The sequence below is a fragment of the Anser brachyrhynchus genome (assembly GCF_964034855.1).
Source record: "Anser brachyrhynchus genome assembly, chromosome: 9".
NCBI lineage: Eukaryota > Metazoa > Chordata > Aves > Anseriformes > Anatidae > Anser > Anser brachyrhynchus.
In genome coordinates, this window is record NC_137703.1 from 26,055,214 (window position 1) to 26,068,424 (window position 13,211).

The window sequence follows — 13,211 nt, forward strand, 5'->3', positions numbered from 1 at the left end:
CATTAACTGCACTGGTTTTGGATTAAGCCCTTTTCATATTAAAAATAGATTTTATGTGGTTAGCAAATATACAGAATTATACATTTATAAGATTGAATTAAATAGACCAAGAAATGTGTTCAGCATATGGTCTTATATGAAGAAATATAAATTCTTATGTCTTCATTTAGTGTTTTTAAATTTTTTTTATAGATTTAGTATGTTGAATTGCAATCTAAATGGCCATAAAATGAGTCAACTGTTTTTCACAATGTATTCAGGGTGGTCTAACTAAAACTAAAGGCTATTAATCAGGATTTCCTGGGATCAAACCACAGACTCCCTGGCAATTTATTCACTCACTTTATGTTTAAAGTCTGTTAAAAGTTTATAGCTTTTCAAAGATCATATTAGGCATTAAAATTTGGAAGTCATGTCACAACAACCGTTATGGGAAAAAGAGAGAAAATGGCTTATCACTAACTCTTTCTTATAAAATAATTTGTAAAACGTACACAATGGAACAATATTAAACTGTTTGTTTTTTTGTTTGTTTGGTTGGTTTTTATGACAGTGACAGTAAAGCGAAGCAGTGCTATAAACTTGGTAATACAGTCAGTTTCACCCACAAGGACTTTTAAGTACAATGCCCCAGAACTGAAATAAGAAATCCCCACAAAAATATTTCCACACACACACACATTAAGGCCATGATCCTGAAATGTACTATCAATTTTAGGGGTTTGAGCAGTCCCTCATAAGTCAGTTGAATTACTCATATATTTAAGATAAGCGTGTACTATCAAGATTTTGTTGTTGAAATCCCCCAAGTACATGGGACTAAATCTCCAGAGGTCCAGAACACTATAAATTTGCTTATATTCAGTGAGATTGAACAGCCAGCAATTAGTTGTTCATATTCTTCCCACATTTGATTTTAGTCCAAAAAGCATCATTAAGGCCCATGAGGAGAATTTCTTGTGGTGTTCAGAATTCTTCATGCATCAGAATTTGAGATTCTTGTCATTTCACAGAAGGGGTTTGGTGCCATACAAGATCAGACTGCATCTGAAATAAAATTCACAGTGCTATTTTATGTAAAATAAACCTGTCAAAAGATCATATTCTTCTAGAGGCTTGTGTTGAGCCTGCATTTCCTTACTAGCAAGAAAATTGACAAGCTACTGCATCATAGCTAATCACCCTCAGTAATATAAATGAAGTCCATGTAATGACTAATGGCCTTTCAACTGCCGTGCAGACATGTCTATCCAGTATCTGATCTTACTTAAAGCATTCTCCAATCCCATTCTACTTTTCAAATCCTAACTTGCTATCTTATTAAAAAAAAAAAAAAAAAAAAAAAGGAAGGGGTGTGTGACAGTGTGAAAGTTTCAGTCATCTTCAGCCTACACTTTGGAAGTGTGCTTTAGCTTTGCAAGAAGAAAATACTAAATTTACATTGTCAAAAAACTTGAAGAAATACAATGAAATGACGCACAGTGTGCTAAAATTATTTAGCTCAAATGAAGTGAAAACAACTTCTACGGTCTTTTTTTGTGTACAATGGCCAGCTGCACACAGAGTAGCTGAACCTAAGAACTGCACACTTTTAATAAAATACTGTAGCATATACACTTTTAAAATTAAAAATGTACATTAAAAATAAAGACTTGGGTACCTCAGTAAATAGAACAATGCACAGACAGCAACAGGGTTATACTGACTAATACTAATGACTAGGAAGCGTAACTGCTTGTTGGTTGATTATTTTGTTCTCCAAATCAAATTTCTTGGCATCCAGATATTCAAACCACACTAAGTGTGCTCTGTGGACAAGGGATGGGAAGGTGTGGGGAGAGTGGTGTAAAACCACTAGTAAGATATCCTAAAGGAAAATGAAAATTTCAGAGTTGGATGAGTTGTGGACATCTGACTAATAAAAAATTGGTGGAAGCGGACTGGGAAAAGTGTGCAGAGAGCCAAAGAATAAAGCAGTACGGCAGGAAGTTAGAGAGTCAATAAGGTGGACGAAGTCTAGTGTTGAAATGTCAATGAGTCATCGCAGTGGGGAGGCAGCTGGATTGCAGGTGCTGAGCTCAGGGAACTATGGCAACACCAGCAGAGAAGTTTTTCTGAATGTCAGAATTTAGTACCATCATCAAAGTGCAGGGCTGGCGTAAGGTAGGTGCTGAGTGCTTCTGTTAGCACTCCTACTTTTCCCCTGTGCTGGCAGAGCTTCCTACCAGGGAGCCAAAGGATTTTAGTCTTCCCTTCCAAACAAAAAAATTAAACACAATTTCCACAAACTCTCAAAAAATGTTGTCCAGCAATTATAATTTTAATTGTTGAATTTTAAAAGAGCTACTTATCTCTCAAAACTCTTCTTATTCTAAAGAATCTGAAATACAATTATGTCTTGATGTAACTGTACTAACAACAAACTAACTCAGGACATTACTGCTAAAAAGAGAAACTCTCATTTCGCTCCTTCAGACTTATATCTTTAAAATAGGTATCTAATTTACACTCTGCTCAGTGTGGCAATGTGCAATTTCCTATGAAAATCTCAGCCCAAGACACATTGGATTCAGTAGATATTAATTCACTTTTCATGGAGACTGGGTTCTAGAGAACTGAAACATACACTCACCTTCTATGATTTAGTAAGTCACTGCATTGACTGGTAATATATCACTTTTATTCCCTGAAGAATACCAGCTCAAATTTTGGGCACACCACCTTGTGTCAATCACAATAGAAAAAACTTATATTGACCAACACTTGAAAAGGGATCTGAGTAAGCAATGACTAGCTGAAAAAGTCAAATTGAAGTTTTCCTTGTGCAGGAGCATGTCATTAATATATTTTTAATGCCCAAAACTGGTCTTAGTCTTACAGAGCTTTGCTGTCTGTGCAAAATCCAGTACAGAATCCCAGAAGGAATAGAACTGATGTGTTGATTTAATTCTGTAAGATTCTAATCATCTTCTCTTCCAAGTACTGCAATATCAGCTCAGACCAAAAGAAGCAGTCTGCAATTTTTTGAAGAAATTGAGATTATTTCCTAGTCTCTTCTGTACTTTTTGATGCCATAAACACTCCCCCCAAGGGAATCAAGAGGCTGAAACTTTTATGTTAGGTCATTAAGTTGGGCAGTATGGGTGATCTGACTTGATAAATGCTAATTATTAGTGTCTCCTTTCATCAGTTTAAGCATTTGCATACACAGAAGACTTCCAAAACACAGACAAGTTTTGCTCATGTTTGGAGAGGAAGTGTGAAGGATCTGTACTTCCAAATGGGTCTCAGTGCTAATGCAGGATGTACATTCCTTCAGTCAAATAACAGACACAAAATTATGCCAAGAAGTCATTAGCTATAAAATAAGTAGCAGGAATCAGGTTCTAAAAATAGATTGTGAAGACAATCAAGTAATTCAGAAACTGTGATACCCTTACTTGAAACACAAATAATTACCAAAATAGTAAAAACAACTTGTCAATAATCTATATTTCAAGAATTAACAATTCTGCGCAGAAACAAAGAAATGCAAGTCATCTACAAGAGCACTCCCTAGAAGCAGTTCTTTTTGTAATTAACAAGAATCAGCTACAGACTCTCTCCAAAGGATGTCTCCAGTAGTGGATAGTGTCTGGCAGCACGGGTGCACCATGTATCTGCTCAGCTCTTCTCTGCCCTGCAAGGATGCCCTTTTGCTTTTGGTGTGTCCCAAAGCACCAGGTATGTGACTGCAGATACCTGCAGCTACCACACAGCCCTCTTCAAGGTGATTACGCGTGTCAATTAGACCATTGGCTGCCAATGAATTTTTTCATTTCCTGAGCACAGACTTCCATACATAAGCAAGTCCCAACTTAATTTCAAGTCATGATTAGTTTTTGACAACATTTACGATCTCTGAATTTGTATTTATTTTGAGGCTCTTGATATGCAAATCACTTATGCTAAATTCTGCAGCTTTGACTCAGTTTAGATTATCAGCGTTTACCTGCAAATATTTGAATAAACACAAGTGAGACCATCCTTTTACAACCCTTTTAAGATCAAAGAGTTGGTATTCTGCCTTTGAGGCTTGTCAGTTTAAAACCTGCACTAACAATTAAAGGATTCCCCCTCCTCCCTTTCTGCTGTCTTCTTCCCCACTTCAAAACCAAGAATGAAAAGATTCCACCCTGCAAGAAATGTCCAGCTTTATACCAGAACTTCTCAGTAATGAGTAAAACTGCGCAGTTCTGCAGTATTGTTTCAATGCTCTTCTGTTTAATGGGCTCCATCCTGCATGGCTAAAACCTCATGATGAAAAAAGGGCTCGGGTGAGATCTAAGCTTTCATTAAAATTAGGTTTATTTAGTGCCATTTCACTAGGAATACCGCAGGAATTTTTCCCAGGGTAGTTAATATCAAAACACCATAAGAATAACACTGTATGTGTGAGTAAGTGTTAATATGCTTACTGCTGACATCCTTCAGTCCAAAAGATGGAATTTTCTGCTCCTTGGATAGGTAGAATAGGTTGTCATGTTTTTCATAGGCATACAAATGGGAGGCACTTCTATTGCTTTACACCAGTATTTCTGAGCCACCGTGACCCGCCTGATGGGAATGTAGAGACTACAGAGAAGACAGAAGCAGCCCACTTCAGTTTTTTAGGAGAAAGAGGGTATCTTTTGTTTGCAGTAAGAGAATGCTCATTGTCAGTTTTGGAGAATTTATGTTGTTGGTTGTTATTTTTTTATTAAAAAATAATTTTTCAATCTGAAAACATTCCAGAGGAGGATAGAATAATTGGCCATTTCATGGTCTGACAGTTTTTTGACTGGCAGACTGCAATAGCCATTTTTAGCCATGGCAATAAATGTGGAACAATTCTGAGTATTTACTGTACCTTACAAATATGATTACATGATTTTTCTCTTTTAAAAATAGCTACCCATACCTATGGGAAGGATGGAGCTATAAATGCTCATGGTCTTGAGGCTGTGCTTCAGCAACCATCTACCACCCACGCTTGTCCACCCAAGCTTTTTTCCTTCTGAAAGGGCAAGTAGCAGGACTCTAAAACAATATATTTGTGCTACCACAGAGACAGAAAATAGCATTTTCTGTGTTATTTCCATGACTGCAGATGGGTGGGAATGAGCATAAAAACAGGCCATTCTCTAGCTGCCCTAAAGAAAAGAGAATAGTTTTACATGTGGAAATGAGTATTAGAAGTATAAAAATGATAAAATATATAGATGAATACAGCTTGAATTGCTAATGGATTCCAGTTCACTCTAGGTTTGAGATATGGTTCACTGCTTTGCACAGTCTTATTGAAGATATTTTTGTAACTTTTCTAGTGCTGTGAGAAAAGAAAAAAAATCTGTTTGAAGGGTATAAATACCTATGTTTTTTGATCTTTTATTTGATAACCAGTATTTTAATTTCTTACCGTTGTATCTCGACTATACAGATTAAAAATAATTTTCATTACAGGGTATTTCCTATAGTGAAGTGTCTCTGTAAAGATGCATCATAATCATCCTCCATAGAGGTTAATGTGGTTTCTCTGTGATGCAATAACCAGCCTTGGGAAACTCTCTTGAGGTTTTTCTGTTCCTCTCTGGTTTCTTAAATGGACTTGAGAAATGAAAAGAAACCAGGGTGCTTCTGAGCTGTACCTGGCTATGTGCTGCCAACCTCAAGGTCATTAGCAGCTGAGCTAAGGATTCCCATCCAAGACAAGTGAACATAAAGATTATATTTTCACTATAACCTCTGACTTGTGCATGTAACATGGTAACACCTGGGCTTCTGCATTATTTAAAAATGATTACATTTTCACTGTTCATAAAATCTCCTGGGTTACATACCAGAATTCAGCTAACAGTAAAGGCCTTTGTTATTATAGGCACCTAGAATACAAGTTTGGTAATTCATTTGAAAAAATAAGTACATAATTAATTGCAAACTAAATTAAGATATAAAAAAAAAATCTAGAAAGTATGCATCATGACTGATTAAATTTAATTTGTTGCTGTTTAACTGCTTCCTCCCTTATAGTAAATTCTTCACACTGTCTCTTCAGTGACTCTGGTACTCGGTGTACTACTTTTATAATTGTATCGGACTTATAACAGTATGCCCAGCTACTGGCTTATACTAGTGGCTGAAGGGTCATGAAGTAAATTAAAGAGCATGATTAATAATCATAGAATCATCCAAGTTGGAAAAGACATTCAAGATCACCAAGACCAACTGTTAACCTGACCAGCTGAGTCCCATCACTAAACTATGTCCCTTAGTGCCATGCCCACACATCTCTTCATAGAATCATAAAATCATTAAGGTTGGAAAAGACCTCCAAGATCATCTGGTCCAACCATCATCCTACTACCAATATCACCCATTAAACCATGTCCCTAAGCACCACGTCCAGCCTTTCCTTAAACACCCCCAGGGATGGTGACTCCACTACCTTCCTGGGCAACCTGTTCCAATGCCCAACTACTCTTTCTGAGAAGAAATTTCTCCTAATTTTCAATCCAAACCTCCCCTGGTGCAACCTGAGGTCATTCCCTCTAGTCCTATTGCTAGTTATCTGCGAGAAGAGACCAACAACCAGCTCCCCACAAAGTTCCTTTCAGGTAGTTGTAGAGAGTAATAAGGTCTCCCCTGAGCCTCCTTTTCTCCAGACTAAATAACCCCAGTTCCCTCATCAGCTCCTCACAGAACTTGTTCCAGGCCTTTCACCAGCTTCGTAGCCCTTCTCTGAGCAAACTCCAGGGCCTCAATGTCTTTCTGTAGAGAGGGACCCAAAACTGAACACAGTAGTCAAGGTATGGCCTCACCAGAGCAGAGTACAGGGGGACAATCACCTCCCTGGCCCTGCTGGATACGCTATTCCTGATACAAGCCAGGATGCCATTGGCCTTCTTGGCCACCTGGGCACACTGCTGGCTCATGTTCAGAAATACCTCTTAAATACCTCCAGGGATGGGGATTCCACCACTTCCGTGTACAGACCATCCTAATGCTTAACCACACTCTCAGTGAAGAAATTCTTCCTGATATCCAGTCTAAACCTCCCATGGCACAACTTGAGACGATTTCCTCACATCCTATCACTTGCCACCTGAGAAAAGAGACCAAAACCCTCCTCATTGCAACCTCTTTCAGGTAGTTGTAGACAGTGAAGAGGTCTCCCATCAGCCTCCGCTTCTCCAGAATAAAGAACTCCAGTGTCTTCAGTTGCTCCTCATAAGCCTCGATTTCTAGTCCCTTCACCAGCTTTGTCGCTCTTCTCTGCACATTCTTGAGCAACTCAATATCCTTCCTGTAGTGAGGGGCCCATCAGTCTCTCCAGTGCTGAGTACAAAGTCACAAACCCTTCTCTAGTCCTGCTGGCCACACTATTTCTGAGGCAGGCCAGGATGCCATTAGCCTTCTTGGCCACCTGGGCACACTGCTGGCTCACATTCAGCCTGCTGCCGACCAGCACCCTCAGGTTCTTTTCTGCTGGACAGCTTTCCAACCATGCTGACCCAGGCCTATATCACTGCATCGGGTTGTTATGATCCAAATGCAGGACCTGGCACTTACTCTTGCTGAATTTCATACGATGGACCCAGACCATTGATCCAGCCCACCCAAATCCCTCTGCAAAACGTCCCTGCCCTCAGGCAGATCAATGGTCCTGACTAACTGGGTATCATCAGCAAACATACCCTTAACCAGATCATTCATAAAAATGTTAAATAAAACTGGCCCCCTTGTTCTGGAGAACACCAGTATTGAGTGGTTACCGATCAGATTTAATTCCATTCACAACGATCCCTTGGACCCAGCCATTCAGCCAATTCGTCACCCAGAGAACTGTATACCTGTATACCTATATAATATTCCATTAGTTGCCAAAAAAAAAAAAAAAAGTCAGCTGATGCTTTCAGACCTCTAGGACACTGAATATTTGCAAATAAATCAGTCCTAACTCTTTTTCATTGGCAAGTTACATAGTCCAATTGTTTCATCAGTTTGTATTTGAGGAATTAGAAACACTAAGACAGTTTTCCAATGCAAAGCAAAATGCTTACTTTGCATTCTTGCTGATGTTTGAGAAAGACTTGCAGTTGCATAAATAGAATGTTATCAAAATATCGCAAAATAGGCTAAATAGTGAGATACCAGATATTATCGCAACACATTGAAATATTTAACCTGTGATCAAGAGTTCAAAACAACCTCTATCAAAGAGATAACTATTTATTGTAGGTATCATTCTGTAGACTGAAAAATACTTGGGAAAATGATTAGATTGCATGAAATAAATTGGCGTTCTTATTTCAAAGAGAGAGAGAGAGAGAACATCATGTGTTAGAAATAAAGCAGAAAACTACATAATGCTTAAGTGGCCTTTTCAAGCCTTGCCCATAATGCCAGTGACATACTGCTCCAGTGGGAATACTAGAAGGAGCTGCATCTCAAAGAGACTTTATGACTTTTATGTATTTCCCAATCACATAATGTTCATTAGGACATGTTCTTTAGAGAAGACAACTCAAACTTTTCTCCTAATTTTGGCTAAAGAAGTAAGCAGTAACTCAGGTGTATATGAGAACTACAATGGAATGTGATTCTTCCATTTTTATTTGAATAGAATTACCAAATGAATCAATGAACTCAAACGATAAAAAATACAAGACACTGGTATGAAATAGCAAAAGCAGAAAGTGACCACAAATATCCAATAGGAAGGCTGGAAAATAGAGATCACAGTCAAGTCTCACAATTACCTTGATGCCTATTTATTCAGAATATTTTCAGAATATTTTCAGAAAACTGACATCCAACAACACTTCTGACTTTAACTGCAATTATTTTAAGAAATAAATACCAGCATTTCTTTACATGGAGATGAATTTCACGTTAATCATAATTTAAACCTATCATGGACATTTAAACCTAATCATAGAAGTCTTCAATGTAGAACAACCACGGAAACTGACAGAGCTGTTCCAGCTCTGGAGGAACTTATTAGCTGCACACATAGCCCAGCTACATGTGTTAGAACTTCACTGGTTAAATCAGACGCATAACATTATGCAGGTAAGTACTCTGACAAGCCTTTAAGTCACCCAACTGCATCTGACTGATAGATGATTTTTCATCTCTCCTGTGCTGTCTTTGGTGGCAATCAGCCATACCTTCAGAGGACTGTTGTTCTTGCAGCTCCTCATGTGGCATCTGACCTTCCTCAGGGACACCCAGGTGAGCAGATTCGGGGTACTCCTTACTTCTGAGGCCACAGCCTGCAAGGAATTACAAAAACATTCCTATTGCCACGTGTCAGGTTTGACAGGGGTGGTCTGCAGGCAATACCCACCACCACACACATCAAGGCTGTACTAACCTGAAAAAAATGTGGAAGGGACTCTAGGACACCAGGTGCCACAATTGGTAAATACTAGCTAAGATCCATTGTAGATCTCTAATAAAATTACTGTCACCAGTTCTACTGCTAAACATTTACCATGATTAAGGAAAAAGTAATGATCATATTGCTTCAATGAGAATATTTTCAGAACAGAAGTTCCAGTATAACAATACATATATTGTTAATAACAATTATGAATATAAGTATCGTAGTAACATCCAAAATGCACTAATACTTCCAAAAATCTCTTTTAGAGCATTCAGCAGAGAAAAATAGAGTGGACTTGAATGTCAATTGTCTAAAGTATGCTTTTGAACATGAAAGATTTAATAGGGCTTTGATATAGAAAAATAGAAAACTTTACCTTATGTTCTTACTTGAAAAGCTTCAGTGAAAATTTGGCCATTAACCTGAAGGGAATGAGGATGCATATGTTTTAATATATATAATTATGTCTGCTTTATGAAACAAAGATGTCTATATGGCACCAAACTGAGTTCCAAACACAAAAGATGAATTTCTACTGAGAATTGACATTAAAAAATAATGAATAGAAATATTTCCATGAAGCTTGGCAGGAATATGTACACTGTAGATGAACAACTATTTTAACAAATGTTCAATAGAAGAATCCAGAATCCATGAAGAAATAGCATAACTGCTGATGTCTGATTCCATTAGGATCAGCACCAATGCACTACTAAATTATTACAGGATATTTTATAAAAGGTTATTGATGATTTAGTGGCAGGCTAGGTTATGTAGCTTACAAGCTGTCATCTTTAAGGTGAGGCCAAAAGCGAGCCCAAGGATATATTCTAAAAGAAAATGTAACAATTATTATGGCATGTGTGTCAGCAAAGTTCATATGATTCATTGTCCTTCTGGTAATAGGAAAGCTGTCAGTGGGTGCTCTTGGGCATGGTTCAGCTGACTATATAAAGAATGTTCTCTTAAACATTCACCTACGGCTTGCGATTCAGAGGTTGCTTGTCTGATTAAATGGAAAGGAGGTAATTTAAAAGCATCTTCCTTTCCAAATCTGTTACTGTCAATTGGCTTTGGTTCAGAGGTTTCCAATCTGAAGTACATGAGGTGGCTGCAGAAGAACTCTATTAAATATTCCTACATAAAATGTTTTCTTAGCCCAGGTCAGCTCCCCTATGCACTTTTGATGTATTAGAACTTTAACATTTAACTGAATTGACAATTGATGGGTTTTATAATCAATTTGCACAAAGGATGTGCCATTCTCAAGTAAACTCACCATTTATTAAATATAATGATAAAGAGGATCATATCAGGTGGGGGTTAGTGCAGTGTTTTTTTCCTCTGTGGTTCATATATTGTGCAAGATACACCTGTGATATAATCTGGTATAAAACTGGGCTGAAGCTCAGCTCCATTTCAGTATTAAGTAAATGAAAGTTATGAATCTAGTTAAAATGGAGAGTGTCAACCTAACCGTTCAAGAGAGGGCAAAAATAAATCTGTGGCATATTTTCCTTAATGTTTTGCCACAGGGTGATTTCTGAACTCACAGCACAGATGTTTTAAATATGATACAACCTATCTGCTACAATGTTCTATGTTAATTCCTTCAGAAAAGTGTACTAATTTAGGGACGGTTATGTTTTCTTTTGATGAAGTATCTCATCTTCCACCAGTGTTTCCAGGAACTTTTTCACTTTTTTTTTTTGTGTGTGTGTGGTTTTTTGTGTTTTTTTTTTTTTTTCTTTAATGGGTAATGTTGGAATGAAGTGGCAGGGTCTTTCACAGAAAGGCTAACTTACAGTAGTTTTTGTATAATGCTCTACGGATGTAGATGTTCCCCATATGTGAAGAGACGAGAAACTTAGTTTTGTCTCTGGGTATTCATTCACCATATAAATCTCCCAACACATTCTTATCTGCTATGTAAATAAGATGTGGAATTCCAATAGTGTCTCAGCATTCTACAGCAGATGGTATAGTGAGATTTACCACACCATTACATTTAATGGGATTGAATTCATTTGGATTTCTTGATGTTCACTCTGTCCTTCTCTGAGCAGCAGTGTTGCCAATGCTCCTGATTATGTATGATTTGAGAGAGTGCTTAAAGAAGAAAAAAACCTTTATCTTAGAAATATGAGTATTTTCTGTCAAATTTTAAAGTGTGTATGTATTGCATTTCACAGGATTTATGAGCCCTATGAGAAAAGGATATTTAATGAATATTCAACAAAGAACTTGAAGTCATTACACGCTAAGATTTTTGTAAATATCAGCTATCCAGTTAACTGTTTTAGTACTAGCATCATTATATATTCATTTGGAAAGAAATGAGCTTTTTACCTTACCACATCATTGCAGAGTGAAAACAACAAAAAGTATCTATGTTCAGAAAAAAAAAATCTTTTAAAAACATAATCCTTTTTTTTATTTTAATTTCCTAGTAAAGCTGGCTCACTATATGCAATAATTGTACTAAATTAATAAATATTTTCAAAATCGAAGTGCAAACTGACACTGTTAAAATATAATTAAAAATGACAGTGTAAAACACTGTCAACTTCTTCTAGTAAACTGTCTTCTCAAAAAATGCTGCTGCAAATGCCTTGATCTGCTTGTTCCACAAATTGCTGTGAACCCAAAATGACAACTAAAATGTATACAGATGTTGTACGCAGTCATACATTAGCTGGTGCTTTAAATTATTTTGTCTGCTTAGCATTCTATTATTTCTGCAATACCATGTGTGGCCTAAAAATTTACTCAAAGCAATCTTATGAATTTTATCATGCTATTGCTACCATTCTTCATGGTAGTCATATAGACCACCAAAGTACTCCATACTGGATATGTGAATGAGATAAAACATATCTTTTCACAATTAAACTTAGTGAGGATTTCAGAATTTTTCCACCTTAAAAATATTGAGCTTTGTAATTAATATGTATATATATGTATTTCTGAATTCAGGATCTCTTGTGCCTGAAGCCTAACTGTTTTATAAATCATGTTATTAATTGCAAATCAGTCATCTTATTGGCCATAACACATTCTTTACTACAGTGCCAAGCAAGGACAGCAATAATGCTGAATCTACCATACACAAATGAAAAAGCTTTAATTACCATGATGTATGACAAACACCTCACTTTTCTCAAAAGCTTGAACAGGCAATAATATCACCTCCGTGGATGATGTGGTTCACACCCAGAAATCCTATTCCAATGGGCACCACAACTTTTGCTTTGAAGATAGATGAAACATGCAATGTCAAAATTGTGGAACTAATGAAGTACTATTGAAAACTCTGAAATATTGATGTTTTTACCTAAATGATATTGGATCACAGGATAAATAGGCAATTCCACCAAATCACCAAACTGAAACGCAACAGAGCCACAGTCGCATCAGAAACACCAGGCTGGGTTTGAGGGGTGGAGGCTGAAGGATTTCCATGTTATCCTCCAGACCCACAGCAAGAGTCAAAACAAGAGTCAAAACACAAAATCAAAATTGTCTGTTTGAAAATTCTTGTTTTATGAAAAGGCAGAGTAATAACAGAGAAATATTTTGAAGGAAAATTATGCAAGCTCTAGTTTACAGCAAACTGCCCTCTCCCAACAACTCAACATGAGTGCTACGAGCTGGTTTTGCCCACACAAGTCATTTTACTGGCAGTAGTAGGGAAAGCACAGCAGCAGCAAGACATGCCTAATTGTTGCCCAATGATCACATGTTGCTGTAATGTGTGTGCACTGACTGAACACTAACCAAATTTAATCATTAGGAAATATCTCTG

At 37.2% G+C, this 13,211-nt stretch overlaps 1 protein-coding gene across 1 annotated transcript in view; it reads right to left on the reverse strand.

Moving 5' to 3' along the window:
- PLSCR5 (phospholipid scramblase family member 5) overlaps positions 1-13,211 on the reverse strand; it is a 154,843-nt gene that overhangs the window by 98,190 nt on the left and 43,442 nt on the right. Inside the window, exons 2-3 of the mRNA XM_080604086.1 lie at positions 9,783-9,828; positions 9,189-9,293 (exon numbers count right to left, since the gene is read on the reverse strand). The gene's annotated coding sequence lies outside the window, so the exon portion shown is untranslated. The remainder of the gene's footprint in view (positions 1-9,188; positions 9,294-9,782; positions 9,829-13,211) is intronic.